Below are 21,160 nucleotides of genomic sequence, written 5' to 3'. Positions count from 1 at the left end.
ACTTCCTTCTGTTTTCCAAGGTAACATCATCTTTTGCAATAATCTTCAAAATGATCTCTACTACACCAGTTTCTAACCACTCCAGTTTATCCTTCACCCCTCACCAGAATTACACTGCCAAAAACCAAAATAAAGCATATCATTTTCTTAGTTAAAACATCTGTTGGTACCATTTACTTATAAAATATGAACAAAACCGGGGATCCCTGGGTGGCGCAGTGGTTTAGCGCCTGCCTTTGGCCCAGGCCGCGATCTTGGAGATCCGGGATCGAATCCCACGTCGGGCTCCCAGTGCATGGAGCCTGCTTCTCCCTCTGCCTGTGTCTCTGCCTCTCTCTCTCTCACTGTGTGCTTATCAAAAGTAAATAAAAATTAAAAAAAAAAGAACAAAACCAAAAATATGAACAGAAAAAGGGATAGTAAGCCTTTTAAGAATGTTTCAAGCTATTTGTTCTGCCCTTTCTTCTTGTTTCTGACTGCCTTTCTCTAGGCAACTTAACATGCTGCTTGCATTGAATATTTACCATTCACCATATTTGCTAGGTTTTTTCAAGTTTCTGAAATTGTTCCTGTTTACTCATCCTTCTCCCCATCCCATGTAGGCATGTTCTATTCCTTATTTATTCATTGCTTGATCCTGCATGTATACTATTGGATGACACTATGTGACAGCTACTGTAAAAGGTACTTGGAATATAATGATGAGCAAAAGTAAGTATTGTTCCTCTTGAAGTGAATTTATAATATAGTGTGGGAAGGGAGACAGATATTAAGAAAACCCCCAAATGAATGCAAAATTTAAAACAGAGGTAAATGCTCTGAAGGAAAGGGATAGAGTACCATGAGAGTGCCCGAAAAATGTTACCTGATATATCTGTAGAAGAGAAGGTAGTCAGGAAAGATTAAAAATAGAAGAATGGGCATTCCTGACAAAGAGATTATCATTAGCAAAGACCTTATGGTGGGAATGAACATGATCTATTGGAGTGAGATCTGCATAGATGGAAGACAGAAAGGGGGCAAGAGATAAACACTGATTTTGGACTGGTAGGTAGGGGACCGGCTACACAGGGTGTAGGTATCTATGATGAGGATATTGGTCTTAATATTGACATCAGTGGAAGCCATCAAATGGGATTAAGCATGACAGGAGTACATGGGACATGACTGGATTTGGCTGTATTATATAGAACAGACTGGAGAGAGAGAAGTGAATGAATGCAAGGAGAACATTGGTGTGCTGTTGCATTGGTCTGGCTGAGAGATGATGGTAACTGAGTGAGAATGGTCAGACTCAAGATGGTGAGAAGTAGAACTTTCCAAAGATATTTAGGAGACTAAAATCCAAAAGACTTGTTGGTGCAGGGCACCTGGTGGCTCAATCGGTCAGTGTCAGATTCTTGATTTCGGCTCAGTTTGTGATCTCAGAGATGTGAGATCAAGACCCGCCTTAGGTTCTGCACTGGGCATGGGGCCCACTTAAGATTTTCTCTCTCCCTCTCTTTTTGCCCCTCTTGACACTTCTTCTTAAAAAATAAAAAAATAAAAAAATAAAAAAAATTAAAAAAAAAGACTTGGTGGTGGATTGGATATGGAAAATACGGCAGAAGGAAGAAAATTCTTTCTTCCTTATCTATCAAACTACTTCTTAAACTCAATTCAAATATTATCCTCTGGGTTCTTTTGGCACAATATTCAGTTCTCTTTATGGCACTTAAAGAAATTTCTCTGCAGACTAACTATCCCTTCAGTTATTACGAGACTTGAAAACAATCACTATGCTTTATTCTTCTTTGTATTCCAACATGTGAGATCATACCTTTCATATAATATATATTCATTGAAAGTGCTTATTGACTGATAGAATAAATTAAAATGTCACAATACAGTTAAAATTCATTAAGTCACTACATATATTTTTAATAACTAATACAGTTTCATTTTTTGGTATCACATCTACATATAGATAGGCTTACTTCACTGAAGAAATCAGGATATTATGAAACCAGAGCTCTTAGAAAAAACATTTAGTAGTGTATACTTTCAATAATTATGGAAGACTGCAAACTCTCAATTTTCAGTTTTCATTTATTTATTATTTCATTTATTTTCATTTCATTTCATCTATATCTTTTTCCAGTTCTCTTAAAAGAACTTTTTGGTTAACTGCACAAACAATATATTAGCAAATACACTAAAACACAGATCTTTAAAAAACGTATTAATACTATTTATTCCACTGAAAAATGGTGTATTTCAAAGTTTTAGTAGAACTATATTTTGAAAATTATTTGGGAATACTATCAAAAGTATGAAAATGAAACAAGTGAGTGAATATGTTGTAATGATGCTTAATTTTTCAATATCCATATTCTACTTAATTGTTTTCCACATAAATTAATTTTATTACCTTTAAGTACTAAATATTCTTCACATTTAACATTTTTGTAAGGGGTTTACATAATTTTGTCTAGTTTTTCCATGCTGTGTAAAATACTGAATAGATTGTTAGATCTTTTTTTTGATTAATTGATATTTATTATTATGAATTTTATCCCATATAACTTATTGAGTGCCTGTTTTGTCAAGATGCTATTTGAGTGCTAGCAATTCAAAAGCTTGGAGTCTACAGGGGTAGGAAAGAGAGACTTCTCATTTAAAGGTCAGATATTAGAGCAAGGCAGGAAGAAAATGCTGTGGGAGTGTAGAGGCGGAATTGGCTGACTAACTCTTTCTGGGGAAATCAGAGAAGCTGTCACAAAGACGTAAATCTTGAAATGTCATGATGAAATAGATATTTAGGAGGTGGAAGGAGCAGCATGGTTGAAGGTCTGGGTTGTGAACTATGTGTGCTCAAGTAATTAGTAAATGCTAAGTATGACGAGAGCAAAATGTTCGTATGGCTTAGTGTCTGAAGATGAGGCTGTGTGTTCTTTGGTCTTCCAGCGACAGAAAAAACAACCACAACAGCAGAAAAGAAAAATAATCCTTACTGTTTAATGGAATAGTATTAATCCTTATCATTCAATTAATAATAGCAATGGCAAAGATAGTCTCAACTCCAAACCTTTGCCCATCAGCTGCACATTGAAAAGAATTAAGGTATTATAGACAGAATATTCCAGAACTCACTAAACGTGCACTATTTTTTGTAGTATTTATGAAATGTGGTCCCATATGAGACAAGATGCTAAGAGATGATTCATATGTCTTAGAATCTAGGTATGGTGGTTTCTCTAAAAGTAAGTGCTGCACTTCTGAAAGATTTCTAGAACACTCCTTTCCTAGCTTAGAGTAGCTGAGGCATAAAAGGGCCCTGGAAACATGGCAGTGTATCTAAAGAGAGTCAGCTCTACACCACTGTAAAAACAGCATGGCTAGGACGTGAAGGGGAATGTGAAGGTGTCACCAACACACCATTTCATCTGCAGCATAGCCTTCTATTGAAGGAGGCTATATGGAGGTGAGGGCAGTGATGGAAAAGAGACAATAAACAGCATCGCTAGATTCAACACACGGAGAGAGTGATTTAAGGAGCTTCTCTGAATTTATCTCCTAAATTCTGAAAAGCAAAGTGAGCCATGCCTGTAGGCAGAGGGCAAAAGAGGTTTGGTAGGAGCACATTCCCAACTACAAAACCAGCGTTATCCTTATAACTCTTTCCTGGCAGCTCACTATTCCTGTGCTAATCCCACACTTGTAGAGATAACCAAACAGATATCCAGATGGAACAGGCCCTATTGCCAGACAAAAAAGATGATAGATAAACAGGAAAGAACCTACACCACATCTATAAATTCAGAAGAGAAAATAAAATGAAGGAACGAACATAAGCAGAGGTATATTGAAATTCAAAGGTAGTGATTTTATTGTCTAGCTTTACAAAAGTGATATACCGTCCACAGGTGTCATGAACATTGCTGGAGTATGTATATGTTGAGAATAGACTTTAGAGTAAGGCCCACCATCTTCTAGTCATTCTTCAGGTATTTACTAGTTCATATTCTTATGTGTTAAAAAGACAAATCCTGTCTAAATTGAAACTTAGTCTCTCTTCCATTTCAAACTCCTGCTGTGTCACTACCACCAGCTCAGGCCAGCTCTTACAGTCCAGTGGGGAAAGAGGCTGTGATCTGTCTTTACCTTTTTTCCACCTGTTCTTCCACTTTCTTCTCCCCTTACTCTATTCCTTTACCTCCAGTGTCACGACCGGGAGAGACCTCAGAGGAAATGCCACTGTTACTTGGCTTTAGGCCTTCTGTCTGGTAGATGCATAAATGTTAGCTTTCCCCTGTGGCACCTTTTTTGTGGGTTATAGGAGAACTCTCCCCACCCCAGCTGATATCTTTGAGATTCTAGCTCCTAATCTCCACTAGCTTCTCATGGCTCTTGTTTGACAGCTGTCGTAGTGGCATATGTCATGCCTTTTCTTTCTGCTTTTTTTTCCTTGTAACCAGAGCAGGTTATTATCCTGGGAGGGAGTCCTTTAAAAACTGACCAACCCTGGCTAACTTCTAGAGTGTCCATTTTGGTTTCTGGAAGTTATGCATGTTCACACTGCTCTACCAATCTCTAGAAGCTCAAACCTGCTTTCCTGAAGGCTTTTTGTCTCTTGATCAGCAGCTAGGAGCAACTCTTGCTGCTTCTTGCCTTTTGAGTCTTCCAGGCAGAAGTCAAACTCTAAACTTTGTTCCTCATCCATAAGTTTCTTCAAGGACTGTCATATTATTTCCTCAGTAGCAGCAGAGCAAAGATCTGGAAGCTTCTGTACTCAGCGAATATCCAGTCCATGGTGAGTCTTTCCTCTAGCAACCACCTATCTCCTGGAGCTTCTTATTCCCCTCTCTTAGCTTGGAGGGCAGCTCTCCCTTCTTCTGAAGATGAGAAAGAAGGGGAATCACAACCTTAACATGGCCTATCACTCTATCACACTTTCCTGCAAGTGCCTCCACATGATAGTTCTTATATGTAAATAGAAGCTGGAGAGGGTGATGAGATAAGGTCACAAACTTCATAGGATCATCTTTAGAGCAGTTCCAGCATTTGGAGGCTCTAAGAGACAATCCACATTCTTCCATTTTCAGCTCCTGGGGCCACCCACATTTCTTGGTTCATGACCCCTTTCCCATTTTCAAAGTAAGCAATGTGGAATCCCTCTGATTCTTTTTCTATAGTGTCTTAGTCAGTTGAGGCTGCCATTACAAAATACTATAGGTGACATAAACATTAGAAATTTATTTCCTTACAGTTTTGGATGCTGGGACCTCAAGATCAAGGTGTCCTCAGGTTTCTGACATTTTTTCCTGTCTCTAGACAGCCACCTTCTTTCTGTGTCTTCACAGTTTCTTCTCTGTCCATGAACAGAGGTGGGAGTGGGTAGGTGATAGGAAGGGAGAGAGAGAGAGAGGCAGAGACAAAGGCAGAGGGAGAAGCAGGCTCCCTGTGTGAAGCCTGATGTGGAACTCGATCCCAGCACTCCGGGATCATGATCTGAGCTGAAGGCAAATGCTCAACCACTGAACCACCCATACGCCTCTCTTTTTCTTATCTTAAAAGGACACTAGCCCTGTCATATTAGAGCCCCAGTCTTAAGACCTAATTAGCCTTAATTATAACTCTCAAGGCCCTCTTTTCAAATACAGTTCCATTGGGAATTAGGGTTTCAACATATGAATTTTGGGGAAACAAGTTTATAACTTGTATCTAGTGACTTTCTGTGACTATAGAAACAAAACATCTTATGTTTTTAAGAACTCACAGTGACTGGATTGGACCCATCCAGATCACCAAGGATAATAATCTCTCCATCTCAAGATTCTTAACCTTATTTACATCTGCAAAATCTCTTTTGCTGTGTAAAGTAATGTATTCACAGGTTTTGGGGATTAGAGTCGGAACGTTTCTGGGGGTCCATTATTCTGCTTACCCCAGGAAATTCAAGTTGTGGGGAATATCCAGTTGAACATGTTATTACATAGGTTATCAATTTATAGTCCAGTGAACACTATCTTGGGATGTGTCAATTTCATCATCTCTGAACATTTCATTTTATCCATTTATATAAGGAATACTGGTTGGAGAGGATGTTTTAGGCCTGGAACATTGAAAATTGCAATTTCTTAAGCCATTATATCTGTTATATTTAATAATTGTGACTTTTCTATGACTTAAGGAACATTTTCTCTCAGTTTATGAGATGTTTGATTAGCCCACTAAAAGCACCCACTACAGAGAGCAAATAACTTCAAATGAGGGCAATGTCAAGGAGTAATACCCTTTTTCTTTCATGCACACTGGAAAAGAGAATGCAATTTAGGAACAGAGATGGAAGTTATTTGCAGTTTGCAGTTCTTATTGAAACTAAGTTTCAATATGTGTTAAACTGCAGAGCAGAGGATATGAAAGAGGAGGAAAATATTTTCTGCCAATGCACTCAGCAAAACTTAAGGAGAAAGGATTTGGTGAACAACAGAAGAAATCATCTTGATTTATAGGTTTGTGTAATGGGTCACATGTATAAATTATCAAACCAACAAATACATAGATAAGTGTCAGTCCCAGTTTACCCACTTGGGAGCAAATAAAGATAAAAAGAGAATTTATTGAACTACATGTTTCTATAATTACATGGTAGGCTTAATCCTCTGTTATGTCTTTGAGGATATGAACTTGCAGCTGGCTTTGCATTTTTTGGAAAGCAATTGGAGGGTGCCAGAAAGACTTCTCGAAATATCTCCACTACCGAGGTCCTAAACTGCCTAGAATTTCACTATTGTGTAGTTGCTTTTTTGGGGGGTGAAGACTTGCTTTTTTCCAGTGTGTAGTAATGGGAGTTTTAAAAAATATAGTGAGTCGAGAACATCTTCACCTGAAATTTAGCATATTGCTGACTTCTTTCAGGAAGACTAGGAATAGCAAGAGAATACTATGAATTTACAAGGGAAGGACTTCTGCAAGGAGAGATGATATAAAAAGGAGAGCTGGGAGTAACTGGGAACTTTGCCTTCTTTCTTACAAGGTGAGGGGGCAGTGCCTTGCTCTTCCAAATCATTCAGGTTTTCTCATCACTCAAGACTCACAGCTATGCTATGAGTGAAACTGGGAAATGTAGAATCCATCAGTTTCCACATTCTTTCCTAAAAGTAGAAAAGTGCTGGGATGTGGGGTGTGTATTGGACTGGAAAATACATTCAGATACTGGCTGAAACACATAGGGATATGAATAGAGATAGAGAATTTATAACATGACCTTATTTTTCCAGCCATTTAAAATATGAATGCATATGGACAAGGACAAGATCAAAATATGGGAAAAAGAAAGGGGTTAAGTTAGGGGTAATGTTATACTTTTAAAAAACCCTTTGAACTATTATTTTTTTAAATGAAACAAGAAAAATATCTGAGAGGTGCATAAGAATAACTGAAATTCTCAACAAACTCAGTTTTTAGAGGAAGAAATAATGTATATTAAATTCATTTGTATAAAGGAAAAGGAAGGCAGACAACTAAATGCTTCTTAATAAAATTTGATTCTTGTTTTTCTCAAACTGCAAGAGGGTAAATCTGAAAAATAAAAAAAAATATTTTTAATATTGGTCGTGATTTCCTATAAAAATACTTAGACAAATATATATTTTGGAAGATCTACTCCTAAAGTTCAATTTTATTTTGTAGAATTGTTTCTTATTTCCAAAATATGAAACAGCTGTGCAACATGTCAGATAGCATCTTGAAAACAGTCTATATAAGAAAAGCAAATAGAATTTTCTTCTAAAACATGTAAGCATTTCCACCCACAATGAATGAGAATTCTGTTGCATTGTATTTTCAATGATTCTGATAGATGTGTACATTGTGATATCTCATTGTTTTCATTTGCATTTGCTAATGAAAAATGAGAGTGAGCATCTTTTCATATGTTTGTTATACGTATATCTTCTTTGGTGAGGTATCTTCTCAGATCTTTGCCTATTTTTAAATTTGAATTTTTTTCTTTACTGTTGAGTTTTAAGAGTTTTATGTATGTATATAGACACACACAATATGTGTACTTCATATTTATAGTTTTATATACAGACACATATACGTATAGTTTTATATATATTTATATTTATACACATGTATATAAAGTTTAAGTATAGATTATGTATATTTATATTATATATATTAAGAATTTTATGTATATATATATTTGGTTACAAATGTTCTTTGTATATTTTGTATAAGTCCTAGAGCAGATATGTGTTTTGCAAATATTTTCATGCAATCTGTGGCTTGTCTTCTTATTCTTTTTACAGTGTCTTTGGCAGAGCAGACTTAAAATTTAATAAAGTTTGACATCATTTTCTTTCTTTCATGGGTCATGTTTTTTATGTATGTAAAAACTCTTCACCAAACTCAGGGCCATGCAGATTTTCTCCTATGTTTTCTTCTAGAAGTTTTATCATTTTCCACTCAACATTTAAAGCTTGGATCAATTTAAAGTTAATTTTTGTGTATAGTGTAGACATGTAAATTTTTGACTTGAGCCACCATGTGTATAATGATAATGTTTACTAGGACAGGAAAGACTGGGAGGTAAGTCAGTTTTGGGGTTGCAATAAAAAAAGTTCAGGTGTGGACACTTTATATGAATCTATTTAATAAACATGGTTATGTCAAGCAGGCAGTTGGAAAGAGAAGAGTCATGGATTTCCACATTCCATAATATCAGGAAGCCCAGGAATGTGATTTATAACCTCATTAGCCCCTTGAACTCCATCCTTCCTCACCTCTTCTTCCTCTTAATGTATATGGAGAGTTTCTCACTTTCTGTTTTTAGGAATTGTGTTCCTTATATAAAGTATACACAGGTTAGGGTTTCTCTCATCTGAGTCTTATTTTTATGCTCAGTCTGTGACAGAGGCATATTAACTAGTTTGTGAAATTTGACCTTGGTGAGACCTTTTTAAACTATGGAATAAGAGCAAAACTTCCAGATACTGTCACATATGTAACCCAGAGGTATAAATCTTTGAAGTTTTGCTGTTCCATCTGCTAGTGAGGGACAAAAATGGAAGGCCCAGTCAAACTGGCTAAGTGTTTTTGGATTCAAATTTTTTCAACTCCAGTAAGATTTGCTCTGACAATTTAAGAGATAGCATGTGAAGCACTTAGCATTGTACATGGCACATAGCAAGCACTTGTTAAATTGCTTGTTTTTTCCTCCTTTCCCATACATGCAACAATGTGCATTCAACATATGAAGCCCAGTTGTTCAAGTTGAAAAAAATGGCATAATAGATTGCCAATCTTATGAATGAATATGAAAAATACTAAAAGCTTAGATGCTGAGATATAACAAAGAGGTTTGCTATTGGCAGTAACTGCATAAAGAAGAAGAAATATTTTGAGCTACAGTTCAATTATGAGTTAGAAGCAAAGTATAATTTCTGTTTCTGTTTATGTATTAAAGTAGAAGGATACTATCATTTAATTAATAAAATTGTAATAGATACTTATAGAATTGTACCAATGGCTTGATTTATCATAGCTTCTACTTTTGAGGGGTTATCAGAAGAATAAAGGCATTTTAATTACTATTTACATTGCCCCAGGGATACCCATTAGTAGAAATTGTTTTAGAGCGAAAAGATAAATTACTTTTTACTACTCAGCAAAAGAAGCATTTTACTGTAAGAGCTCATCTCATGAATTCCTGTGGCTTCAATTTTCTTCTCTATCTACCACACTCACATTTTTATTTCCAGCTGAAATCTCTTTTCTGAGCTCTATGTAGCTCTATACAGCTACTACTTACTAACCATCTCTACTTGAATTATTCACATACATTTTACACTTAATCTGTGTAAAATGGAACTCACAATCTTGCTATTTCCATTCGTTCCTCAGAATTCCCTATCTTAGAAAGTTGCATGACCATTTCTTCAGTTGCTCCAACTGGAAACTTATGAGATATCACTGACTTACCCTCTCCTTTATACCCATCAGTTGGTTCCAATTTTTATTATGGGTTACAAGGCTCTGCATAAAACATCCCTTTTGTACATTTCCCATTAGAGTAGACTAAACCACTCTAACAAATATACCCCAAAAGTAAGAGTTCAAACAGTGGAAATTTATTTCTCAATCTTATAAGATTCCAGAGTTGATATTCCAGGTGAAAAGGTGTGCTCCACACTGGGACCCAGACTGATAATCTCAGTAATCTTTAATTCTTGTCTTCCAAAATTGTTCTGGACATTTCCTGACAGACATCCTAAAGGAGGAATCAAGAGGATAAAAAGCAGGCATAGGGTATTTTCTGGGTAAGGCATCAAAGTGGAACACATTTTCACTGTCATATTAATGGAACGAACTTAGCCACATATGATATTTCATTGCGAAGGAGGCTGGAAAATTTAATGAACTGGACACTCACATGTCCAATAACTATGGAAGAAGTGAAGGAGAGCTTTGGTGAATCACTAGCAGTCTCAGCTACATTTATTGTTCTTTCTTTCTTCCTTCTCTGTGGTCCAGAGACACTGAGATTTAGTTTCTTGATGGTCTTTTTTTGCCCTAAGGGTTTTGCCCATGCCATTCTCTCTGCTTTATATGCCTTCATCCTCTTCTTCACTAGCTGAAAATTATTATTCAGTACTAAGAATATTTTATGTTCCTGTGGAAAGTTATTGTCTCCTCTGTAACACCAGGAGAACTTGTAATATCTTTTTCAGTGACTCTCATACTGGAGTATAAGATTCAGGAGTAAAGGAATTCTCAGTCTTGTTTCTTCCTGCCCAGGATCTGGCACAAAGCAGGTACCTAGTAAATATTTCTTGAATGCATACATGGATGGATGAATGGATGGGTGGGTTGGCAAATATGGGTAAATTTAGAGATGAATGGGAAGCTGATACAACTCCAGTGTGACACCTTTGGTTTTCTCTATAGATGTTATCTGCAAAAGCAAGTACATAATTGCAGAAAGAAGAATTGAGAATTTTGATATAATTTTTTATATATCTGCAAAGAAAAATGATGAAGGAAAATTAATGAGAAAAGGAAAAATGGTTGTTGAACAATGTTGAATATTCAATTGTGGTTGAAAACCATAGCTTTGTCGTGGTAACTAACCATTATGATTTTCTCTAGCATCATTTAGTTTCAGAGAAAGTGTATTTTGGTGATGATAATGATTAATAATGGCTACTATTTATGTTGATTCAGGTATGAGCTTAGAACTTAACATGCAATTTTTCATGTAGCACTTTGAACCCCTTTATTTTGAAGATGAGGAAACTAAAGATGAGAAAATTTAAAGAAATGGCCTTAGGACATATGATTATTAATTAGGAGAGCTTTAGTTTATACCCAGTCTGTCAGAATTCCAGGATAGAGGTTGACAGAGCAGGCTGGCAGAAGTATAAATGCAACAGGAAATTAATGGTGCTGGGGTAACGTCTTTGAGGTGTGGGTTCCTAGTGTTAATTGAGTATAGAAGGTCCTATAGATGTATAGTGAGAAGAAATAGTGATAGAGGTATAAGGGTAGGTGTGCAAATTATATTTTCAAATCTCAGATCAGAAAATAAATTTGGGAAGATGATGAGGTCTGGAATAGAAACTTACTAGTGTTGGGATCCCTGCGTGGCGCAGCGGTTTAGCGCCTGCCTTTGGCCCAGGGCGCAATCCTGGAGACCCAGGATCGAATCCCACGTCGGGCTCCCGGTGCATGGAGCCTGCTTCTCCCTCTGCCTATGTCTCTGCCTCTCTCTCTCTCTCTCTGGGTGACTATCATAAATTAAAAAAAAAAAAAAAAGAAACTTACTAGTGTTTTGTCAGAGGCAAATGAGAGCAGAGTTTGTTTGATGGCCGTCCACATGAGTGTTGTTTTCAGAATGTGGAAAAAAAGACTATAATCCAGATAGCAAAATCCTCAATAAATGTGGCATAGGGAAGTAGAGGTCAGTTGATGAGAATGATGAAGATGAGTAACACAAGGTATGGTTGAATTTTCAGGGACTCGCATGAGTAGGAGTTTTTGGAGGAGTATCAAATGTAGTAAGAATGAAATGTAATGAGAATGAATAATGAGGAGAAAGGTGTACATACCTCCTCACTAAAAATGCAGGGAGAATTAGCATTCTTTTGAGGACTTATTTAGGAAAATTATAGTATTAGAGGTCAGCCAGGTTGTAGTTAGGGCCAAAAGGTAGAGGGAGCTGTCAAGGTCTTGTGTATCAAGAAGTTTCTTTGAAATAGGTTGAGATTCTATGTCATTTCAGTAAAAGAGGTAGAAGTAGAATCAGCAAGAGAATGATAGCTCTGAAGAGGAGAAGACATAAATTAGGTGGAAGGTTTGCAATGTGGATTATAGATCAAGGGCACTAGAAAAGCAAGGAATAGAGAGGAAGATGGGACATACTTGAAAGTAACTAGTCTCAGGGTTCCAGCTGGGGCTTTGATGGCAAGTTGTATTATTGCTGCTGCATATCTGGATCCAAGCCTTCCTGGAGCTGAAGAACAAGAGGTGAATTGTAATATAATCTCAAGGAATACTAGATTGAGAAAAAAACTTTTATAAAAATACAAATTAAAGTTTAAGTGGAATGACATAAAAGGGCACGGTATTTTGAGAGGAAAATAACACATCTCTTTATTTTTTAAAAAATTTTAAAAGATTTTATTTATTTATTTATGAGAGACACAGAGAGAGAGAGGCAGAGAAAGAAGCAGGCTCCATGCAGGAAGCCCGATGTGGGACTTGATCCCAGGACCCCCAGGACCACATCCTGAGCCAAAGGCAGACACTCAACTGCTGAGCCATCCAGGCGTCCCTATTTTATAAATTTATCTTTTGTGTTTCTTATTGACTTTGTAGTGATGAAGATGGGTTTAATGTTCTCCTCAGTTCAACTAAAATTTTGACAGCCCTCTTTCTGTGTTTAGGACCCTCCCTCTCAGCCCTGGTCCTTACAGAATCTATACCCTAGAAATCCTTCTCTTCCCTTTTCTTAAAGTATTCAACTTGGAACACTTGTAATTATAAATTCCTGTGCCCCTTGGAGATGTAAATCGTTGTCATTATTGTGTTTTACGTTATTTATTTATTTATTTATTTATTTATTTATTTATTTTTTAATTTTTAATCTTTAAAAGATTTTAAAATTTTATTTATTCATGAGAGACATGAAGAGAGAGAGGCAGAGACAGAGGCAGAGAGAGAAGCAGGCTCCCTGTGGGGAGCCCAATGCAATACTCGATCCCAGAACCCTGGGATCACACCCTGAGCCACAGGCAGATGCTCAACCACTGTGCCACCCAGGTGCCCCTACTTTTTTTATTTTTAAAAAATTTATATAATTGAGGTACAGTTAACATACAATGTTACATTAGTTTCAGGTGTGCAATATAGTGATTCAACTGCTGTATATATTACTCAGTGCTTATCACAAGAAGTGTAGTTCCTGTCTGTGTCCATCCAGTGTTACTACAGTATTATTGATGATATTCCCTATGCTATACTTTCCATCTCTGTGACTTATTTTATAATCTTAATCTGCTTCACCTATTTTGCCCATCCTCTACGCCCTTCTCCTCTGGCAAACACGTTTGTTCTCCATATTTTAGAGTCTGTTTCTGTTTTCTGTTTGTTGGCCTATTTGTTTGTTTGTTTCTTTTTTAGGTTTCACATATAAGTGAAATCACATGGTATTTATCTTTCTGTCTTACTTTACACACATTAATATCCTCTAGTACCATCCATGTTGTAGCAAATGGCAAGACCTCACTCTTTTTATGACTGACTGAGCTATATTTTTTAAATATTACTGAGATTATCTATCTATCTATCTATCTATCTATCTATCTATCATCTCACATTTTCATTATCCATTCATCTATTAGTGGACAATTGGGTTGCTTCCATATCTAAGCTAATGTAAATAATGCTGTGATAAACAGCATAAATGGTGCATTATGTTGGGCTAAGTGCATTATATATATTATTTAATTTGTACAACAATCAGATACTTAAATTACATGTACACATATATTATATAATATATCGATATTTCGCCAGTGGGAACACTGAAGCTTAAAGAGGTCATATAGGGGGATCCCTGGGTGGCGCAGCGGTTTGGCGCCTGCCTTTGGCCCAGGGCGTGATTCTGGAGACCCGGGATCGAATCCCACGTCGGGCTCCCAGTGCATGGAGCCTGCTTCTCCCTCTGCCTGTGTCTCTGCCTCTCTCTCTCTTTCTCTGTGTGTGACTATCATAAATAATTAAAAAAAAAAAAAAAAAAGAGGTCATATAGCCCCCCTAAGTTTATATAACTGGTAAGGAAAGGATGAAAACACGTTTGGGCCCTAATCCACTACATAATGCTGATGACCTGGGTTTTATATTTGAGATATAATGAATAGGGATAGGTAAATGAGTATTTATATTTCCATTTTAGAAGTATGTACTTTGGTTTCCCAGCTTTAGATCATTAGGGCTCCATCATCACCTGCAACACTACCATCAATTGGCATCAAGCGGGAGCCCTGGAGGTCAGTGTGTTTGGGAACCCACCTGGCCTCCATGCTTCCACGGGTAAGAATGAAGAGGAGACCTCACAAATCCAACAGTCTAATCTCTTCCATTGCAGGTAATTGCAAATTCCATGAGTTCTTTTTCCCTTCTCCAACTTGGCTTGAGGAGGAGGCTGAGCATCCCCTCTACTCTCCCTCATAAGGAGAACCACGATAAGGCTCTCTACTTATATGGATGGATTTCTTTCATTTTCATCTAGCTTGAAGTTGCCAAAGACCTGTTTGCATAGCTCCTATTAAGTTCAATGTGCTTCTCAGAATGTATGGTTCATTTTCTCCAGCTTTGAGGCATTAGCTGAAATTTTGAGATAGCAGGAAAAGGTCTAATGTATATATTAATGCCTTTCAGTTGTAAATCTTTTCCTCTCTATCTTCTAAATATACAAACATGCTTAATTTTTGCTTCGTTTTATTTAAATGTAAATAATTCACAAAGGGAAAAAATGGGAAAGATAAAAGAGAGATTAGAAGACAAACTTAACTAAGGCAAAATAAACCAAATTTAAAACAGACTGTCACTCTGCATGAATAAAATGTCACAGAACTGGATAAATGTTTAAGAATCAAAGATTGGGCTATATAATCTTTACAAGGCATTGAGATATTATTTTAATTATATTTAAATCCCTTCTATCTTTTTCTCTTATTCTACAAGGTTGAGTTTTACAAAATTCTCCTAGAAACCAGAAAGATCAATGTACTCAGAGAGGCTAAAAAAATCAAACTCTGTGATCTTCCTAGGAGAGCATTTGGAGCAAGCTAATGTTCTACCCTAACAGAGTTTATTTTGTAGGGGAACACTACATTAGGATCAATTTCTAAAGAAAATCTGATTTGAAATTTGAGAACATTAGCTGCTTTTTGATTCTCTTTAGACTAAAAGTGAACCAAAAAAAGCCACATTTATTTTCTTTTTAACTGCCATCAGGCTTATAATATTTCTATTCTTGTCTTCCCTGTGTCCTATGAGCATGACTGCACTGGGCAATGGGCCCCAGTTAGGACTACATGAAACTGATGTCTGCACCCATCTGGGATGAGATTTTGACTATTGCATATATGTGAACGTAAATTTAGTTCTCTTGTACAAATAGCCAGAAGTGGGGTTAGTAAATTTGTTTAACAGCGCAGACTTTTCTAGAGTGGCTAAACCTCATGCATATCCTCCTTTCCTTGGACTTTTTTCTCTGTACCAGTCATATGCTGATAACCAGCACCTCACAATAATTAGAGAATTATGTTAATGAGGACTATGCTGGCAGTGGGATGAGATTAGAAGGAAACAGCTTTCTGGAAATGGGTTCCTTGAGCTTCAAGCAGAATAGATGTGGAATATATACATACCTGATTTCCAGGTTAGTCCAGACTTTAGTTTACAATAAAAGGAATTTGGGCACCTGGGTGGCTTAGTCAGTTAAGCGTCTACTTTCAGCTCAGATGGGATCCTGGGATGGATCTCTGTCTGGTTCCTTGTCAGCAGAGAGTCTGCTTCTCCCTTTGCCCAACCCCCCCACCTCATGCTTTCTCTCCCTCTCTCTCAAATAAATAAAATCTTTAAAAAGAAATCTTAAAAAATTAAAAGGAATTTTAGCTTGTTTAAAAGCTGATATGGAGCAGCAAGAATGCTAATTTATTACTTGTGGAAATGTAAACAAATACAGTTACTTTGGAAAACCATTTGACAGTTTCTTATAGAGGTAAACAAACTTTTATCTTACAACCTGAAATTTCATTCCTAGGCATTTACTCAAGTGAACTGAAAATTTATGTTTGCACAAAACCCTGTACACAAATGCTTATGGCTGCTTTATTCATAATTGCTCCAAGCTGAAAATAACCAAGATGTCCTTTAACAGATGAGTCAATAAAAATAAATAAATAAATAAATAAATAAATAAATAAATAAACAAACAAACATCAAAAGTAAAAGCAAACAAACAAAAACTGTGGTACATCCATGCAATGGAGTTCTCTATTCAGCAATAAAATGAAATGAACTATTGATTCATGCAATAATATGGATACTTTAAAGACATTTTGCACAGTAGAAGCTAAAAACTGTACCCAGTCTCAAAATGATAATGCAACTTAGCTGATATTATACTTTTATTAAAAATTTTTATTGAATAAAATGACACATAGAAAGGTTAATATTAATATCTGTAAAACTAGGGGAAGGTAACTTTCATCATATTTTTGTTTTGTTGTTTACAGTTTTGCCCAGTTTCTTTGAAGTGAGCCTCTTTCCTTTAAAACTAATGATCCAGGGTGTCTGGGTGGCTCAGTTGTCTGGGTATCTGGCCTTTGGTTTTGGCTCAGGCAGGTCGTAACCTCAGGGTCATGAGATGGTGCCCATGCTAGGCTCTCTCTCCTCCCTCAGCCAGCCCTTCACCCTGCTCGCACTCTCTCTCTTTCTCAATCAATCAATCAATCAATCAATAAAACTGATGATCCATAAGAAAAGATTCTTTCTTTAATTTGGAATTAAATATTTTTAAATCCTAAAACAATGACATCTCTACATAAATTGTAAAATTTAGAAAATTTAGAAAATGTAAATTTAGAAATTTAAATTTACAATTAAAATTTTAAAATGTAAAATTTAGTTTCTGAAAAATTATCAACTATTGAAGCAGTAGAACTAGGTTCTTGTCTCACAGAGTTGGAAGAATGACTATCCTGATGAAGGAGAGTGAGTAAAGTGATAGAGTTTTATTAAGTGAGGATACAGAGAAAATTATCAGAAGTGAAAGGGGTCCCAACAGGGTTGTCACTGGGGGCTTGTGGGGTTGGTCTTTTATTGAAAGCCAACCAGGGGCAGCCTGGGTGGCTCAGTGGTTTAGCACCACCTTCCACCCAGGGTGTGATCCTGGAGACCTGGGATCAAGTCCCACCTCAGGCTCCCTGCATGGAGCCTGCTTGTGTCTCTGCCTCTCTCTCTGTGTTTCTCTCATGAATAAATAAATAAAAACTTAAAAAAAAAAAAAAAAAGCCAACCAGGGAACCTAAATCCTTTTAACATCTCTATTGAGTCCTCACCCTTGTGTGAGGACTAGTGATAACACCTTCAATGGCTTACTTCCTTTATTCTTTATTGGTCACAAGTAGCTATTATAACAAGACCCCACCTCTGTCACCTAGGACTGTATGGCCTGCTTTGTTTATCTCTGGTTCCCTTTCAACTCCACATTTTTGGGATTTTTGTGAGCCTGATTCAATGGCCCCCTACCTAGCCTTACTACCTAGACTTGCCTGTCCCTTACTCACTATTTTTACAGATCAAAATTATGTAGTAAACTTACTTGTTTTATTTCTATGTAGGAAGTAATAAGGAAATAAGAAAAATTTAGAGATTTTAAGGTAATGATTCATTGTGTGATTATGAAGTTATAGAGATTATAGCTTGTATAACCAAGAACATAGTAACAATACAGTAGAGGTACTGAGAAAAAAGTGAGTTAAATCTGAACCTGTGTACTTCTATATATACCCTAAACTCTACTTTAACAAAATCTAGAACATAACAGAATACACAGGCATTCTTTCCATTAACTATCAGTGTGATGATGTCATCATACATCATAAAGTCTCTGGAAAACTCTACCATACATTTATGAAAAAAGGGAGTGAAAGGGCAAATTGCATTTTAGTTTATTATGAAAATAATCATGTATCCACTGCCACTCATTAAGAACTGCTGTCTTAGGCTGTGACCTGTTACTGACAGGTTGGATGGAAGGAGAAATACAGGAAAGCATAACTAAAGGTTCAGATTCTTAGGTGTCTTAGTAATGGAACTTTAACAAAATGAGAATATCTTAGTCATCATTAAAATAATTGACAAAGTCAAAACCACTTTATGTATCTTTACTCTTCATTTTTGCCAATAGAGCCCATGAACATTTTGATAAAAATTTATCATCAAAATTTGGTAATACAATAGAGTTTTGTCATCAGTGAGCAAGAGAGCCATTTAATCTGTCATCCAAACAGAGCCCATCAAGAATGAAAGGGTTGCTACTAATTATAATGCAGAGCCAATAGATGCAAATAGCTTTGTCTCAGCTTTTTTTTTTACCAGAGGGTAAAGTTATCTTATCTTTGAAACACTGGAGCTTGGTGGATTTCTAAATTTGTGAATATTGCTTCAGCTTATACATTTCACACATTAAGACTCTGTAAAGTTTAAATTCCTGAGGGTGCTGAATTTGTTTGATAAATAGCAACATTTAAGCAATGGTTAGATTTGAATGCTGAAATTTTGGTTGGCTCCCTCAGTAGCTCAGAGATTTCTGTACATCACGTTTGACATAATTGAATCTATATTATATACAATGGAGTTGAAAGGTATTATCTGGTCCTAAATAAGTTACTATTAGTATATTGTCTTGACTACACTAGGTGTCACAACAATTCTCAACATACAAAACAGGTGCATACCATTCCTGAAAATGAAGGATCAGAAGTATTAGAATGAACCTTTGGCCCAATAACTTATTATTATTGATATTATTATTATTTCGGTTATATGTAAATGTTATAGTAAACATGAATAATGTCAACAGTCTTATGAAGAAAGATATTTAAGATTGTGTCTTAATAAAGGTATATTTGTGTTAAGTTTTTTAGTAACTAGATGGAAATGAGACCACCAAGGCAAGCGAGGGTCCAAGAACAGATTTTATTGCAGGCACCCTCAGGCGAGGTTCCACGACTCACGGGGGAAAGAGAGTGAGTCGAGGAAGTCGTGCCAAGACAAGGTGGTAGGGGGTTTACATAACGTTGTAAGGCAGAACGGTTTCTTATTGGTTGGCTCATATGCAAAGGAAGGATTGCAATCCAACCAGTCAGAGTGACCCTCACTATGCAAAGGAAGGATTGCAATTCGACCAGTCAAAGGTGACTTCCTCCTCTGGGGTTTGAAGGGCATTGGGTTCGGTTCGGGAAGTCCAAAGGAGAGGTGTAAGGGTCTGCTCAAGCTGTCAGCAGGTCATTGGTCCATTGACGTCCCAAGTGGAGGTGGTGACAGGAACCTCAGCCATTTTGGCGTATCCGCCATCTTGAGGAGTTTCCCTTCCCGCCTGGCCCCAACAATTTGGTGGCAGAGATGGCCCATAAAAAAAGATTTGATATAGTTTATCTCTCTTTTTTTTTTCTACTAGTGGCTAAAAGACCAACGCAATTATCTTGAACCAAATAAAATATTTATGAGATTGGCTTAGAAAAGTCTTCAGGAAGTAGTTATTCTTTTCACAGAATTTTCATTTAGGTTTTGGAATGTTAAGCAATTGTTATGTGGTGTTTGTTCCTTTAAGAGGAAATGAATCCTCCCCAGGTGAGCAGAGAGCTGACTCATGGGCATGAAGGAATGGTCTCAAAATTGCAACTGCCTTGCTATGAGCAGTCTTGAGTCATCTAACCCTCCTTTTCTTCAGTTGGTAAAGAATGGATTATAGGAGTGTTGCACTATTCCCCAAAAAGCCATTGAAATGAGTAGTTAATATGAATTATTGCAAAGCAATAGTTTCTGTTTTATAGCTATGGGCCTGATTATCCAATTTCCGGGTTGTCCAGGATCCTCACATTGCCTTCTCTATTATGCTGCATGCCTTTTCAGATATTGCTTCCTGAAATAATGCTTTCGTGGAGAAAGAGAAAATTGGTTACTCTACTGCTTTTTTTTTTTTTTTTCAGTTGCCTTGATATCTAACATTTACTGAAAAACTATTTAAGTGTTCTTAAAATACAATAGACTTTCTACCCACACTCCTAAAAGACTGTTTTCTAGTCACATTCCCCACAAATCTTTCCATCTACAACTCACTTTATCCCATCAAGCTTCAGATCAGGGAGTGGTGAGCTCTTTTAAATTGTCATCTACCATATCTGAATTCTTTCATAGGATGTCACATTTAAAGCCTTTATAAACAGGATTCTAGCTTTGTTTTTTAATTGTAAAAAGCAATAAATTATGATAGATGACTATTTATTTCAATATAGAGTGGCTTTAAAAAAGCTTTTCATTATGGGATGCCTGGGTGACACAGAGGTTGAGTGTCTGCCTTCTGCTCAGAATATGATCCTGGAGTCCCGGGATCGAGTCCCACATCGGGCTCCCTGCATGGAGCCTGCTTCTCCCTCTGCCTGTGTCTCTGCCTCTCTCTGTGTGTGTCTCTCATGAATAAATAAATAAAATATTTAAAAATAAATAAATAAATAATAAAAAAGCTTTTCATTAAAGATCCATCAAATTAGTTCAGTCTCTATAACTTGATTGAATCTGTGGAGTTTCAGTGTTTCCTTTATTCATGTTTTCCTTTATTATTTCACTTTATTCTATCTTCTATCTATCATCTATCTATCTATCTATCTATCTATCTATCTATCTATCATCTATTTTTTTAAACCGCTTTCATCGAATCTCCTGAAACTTTTTTGAGAAGACGTTACCTTTACAATGAGGAAAGGTGGCATGGTAGTTAGGATGTGAACTCTGGATCTGGACTGCCTAGGTTTAAATGAAGATAATAGGGCAGCCCGGGTGGCTCAGTGATTTAGTGCTGCCTTCAGCCCAGGGCGTG

Source organism: Canis lupus, chromosome 32 (assembly GCF_011100685.1).
Source record: "Canis lupus familiaris isolate Mischka breed German Shepherd chromosome 32, alternate assembly UU_Cfam_GSD_1.0, whole genome shotgun sequence".
Taxonomy (NCBI): domain Eukaryota; kingdom Metazoa; phylum Chordata; class Mammalia; order Carnivora; family Canidae; genus Canis; species Canis lupus.
The sequence above is the reverse complement of the archived record's forward strand: the minus strand, read 5'-3'. Positions refer to the sequence as shown.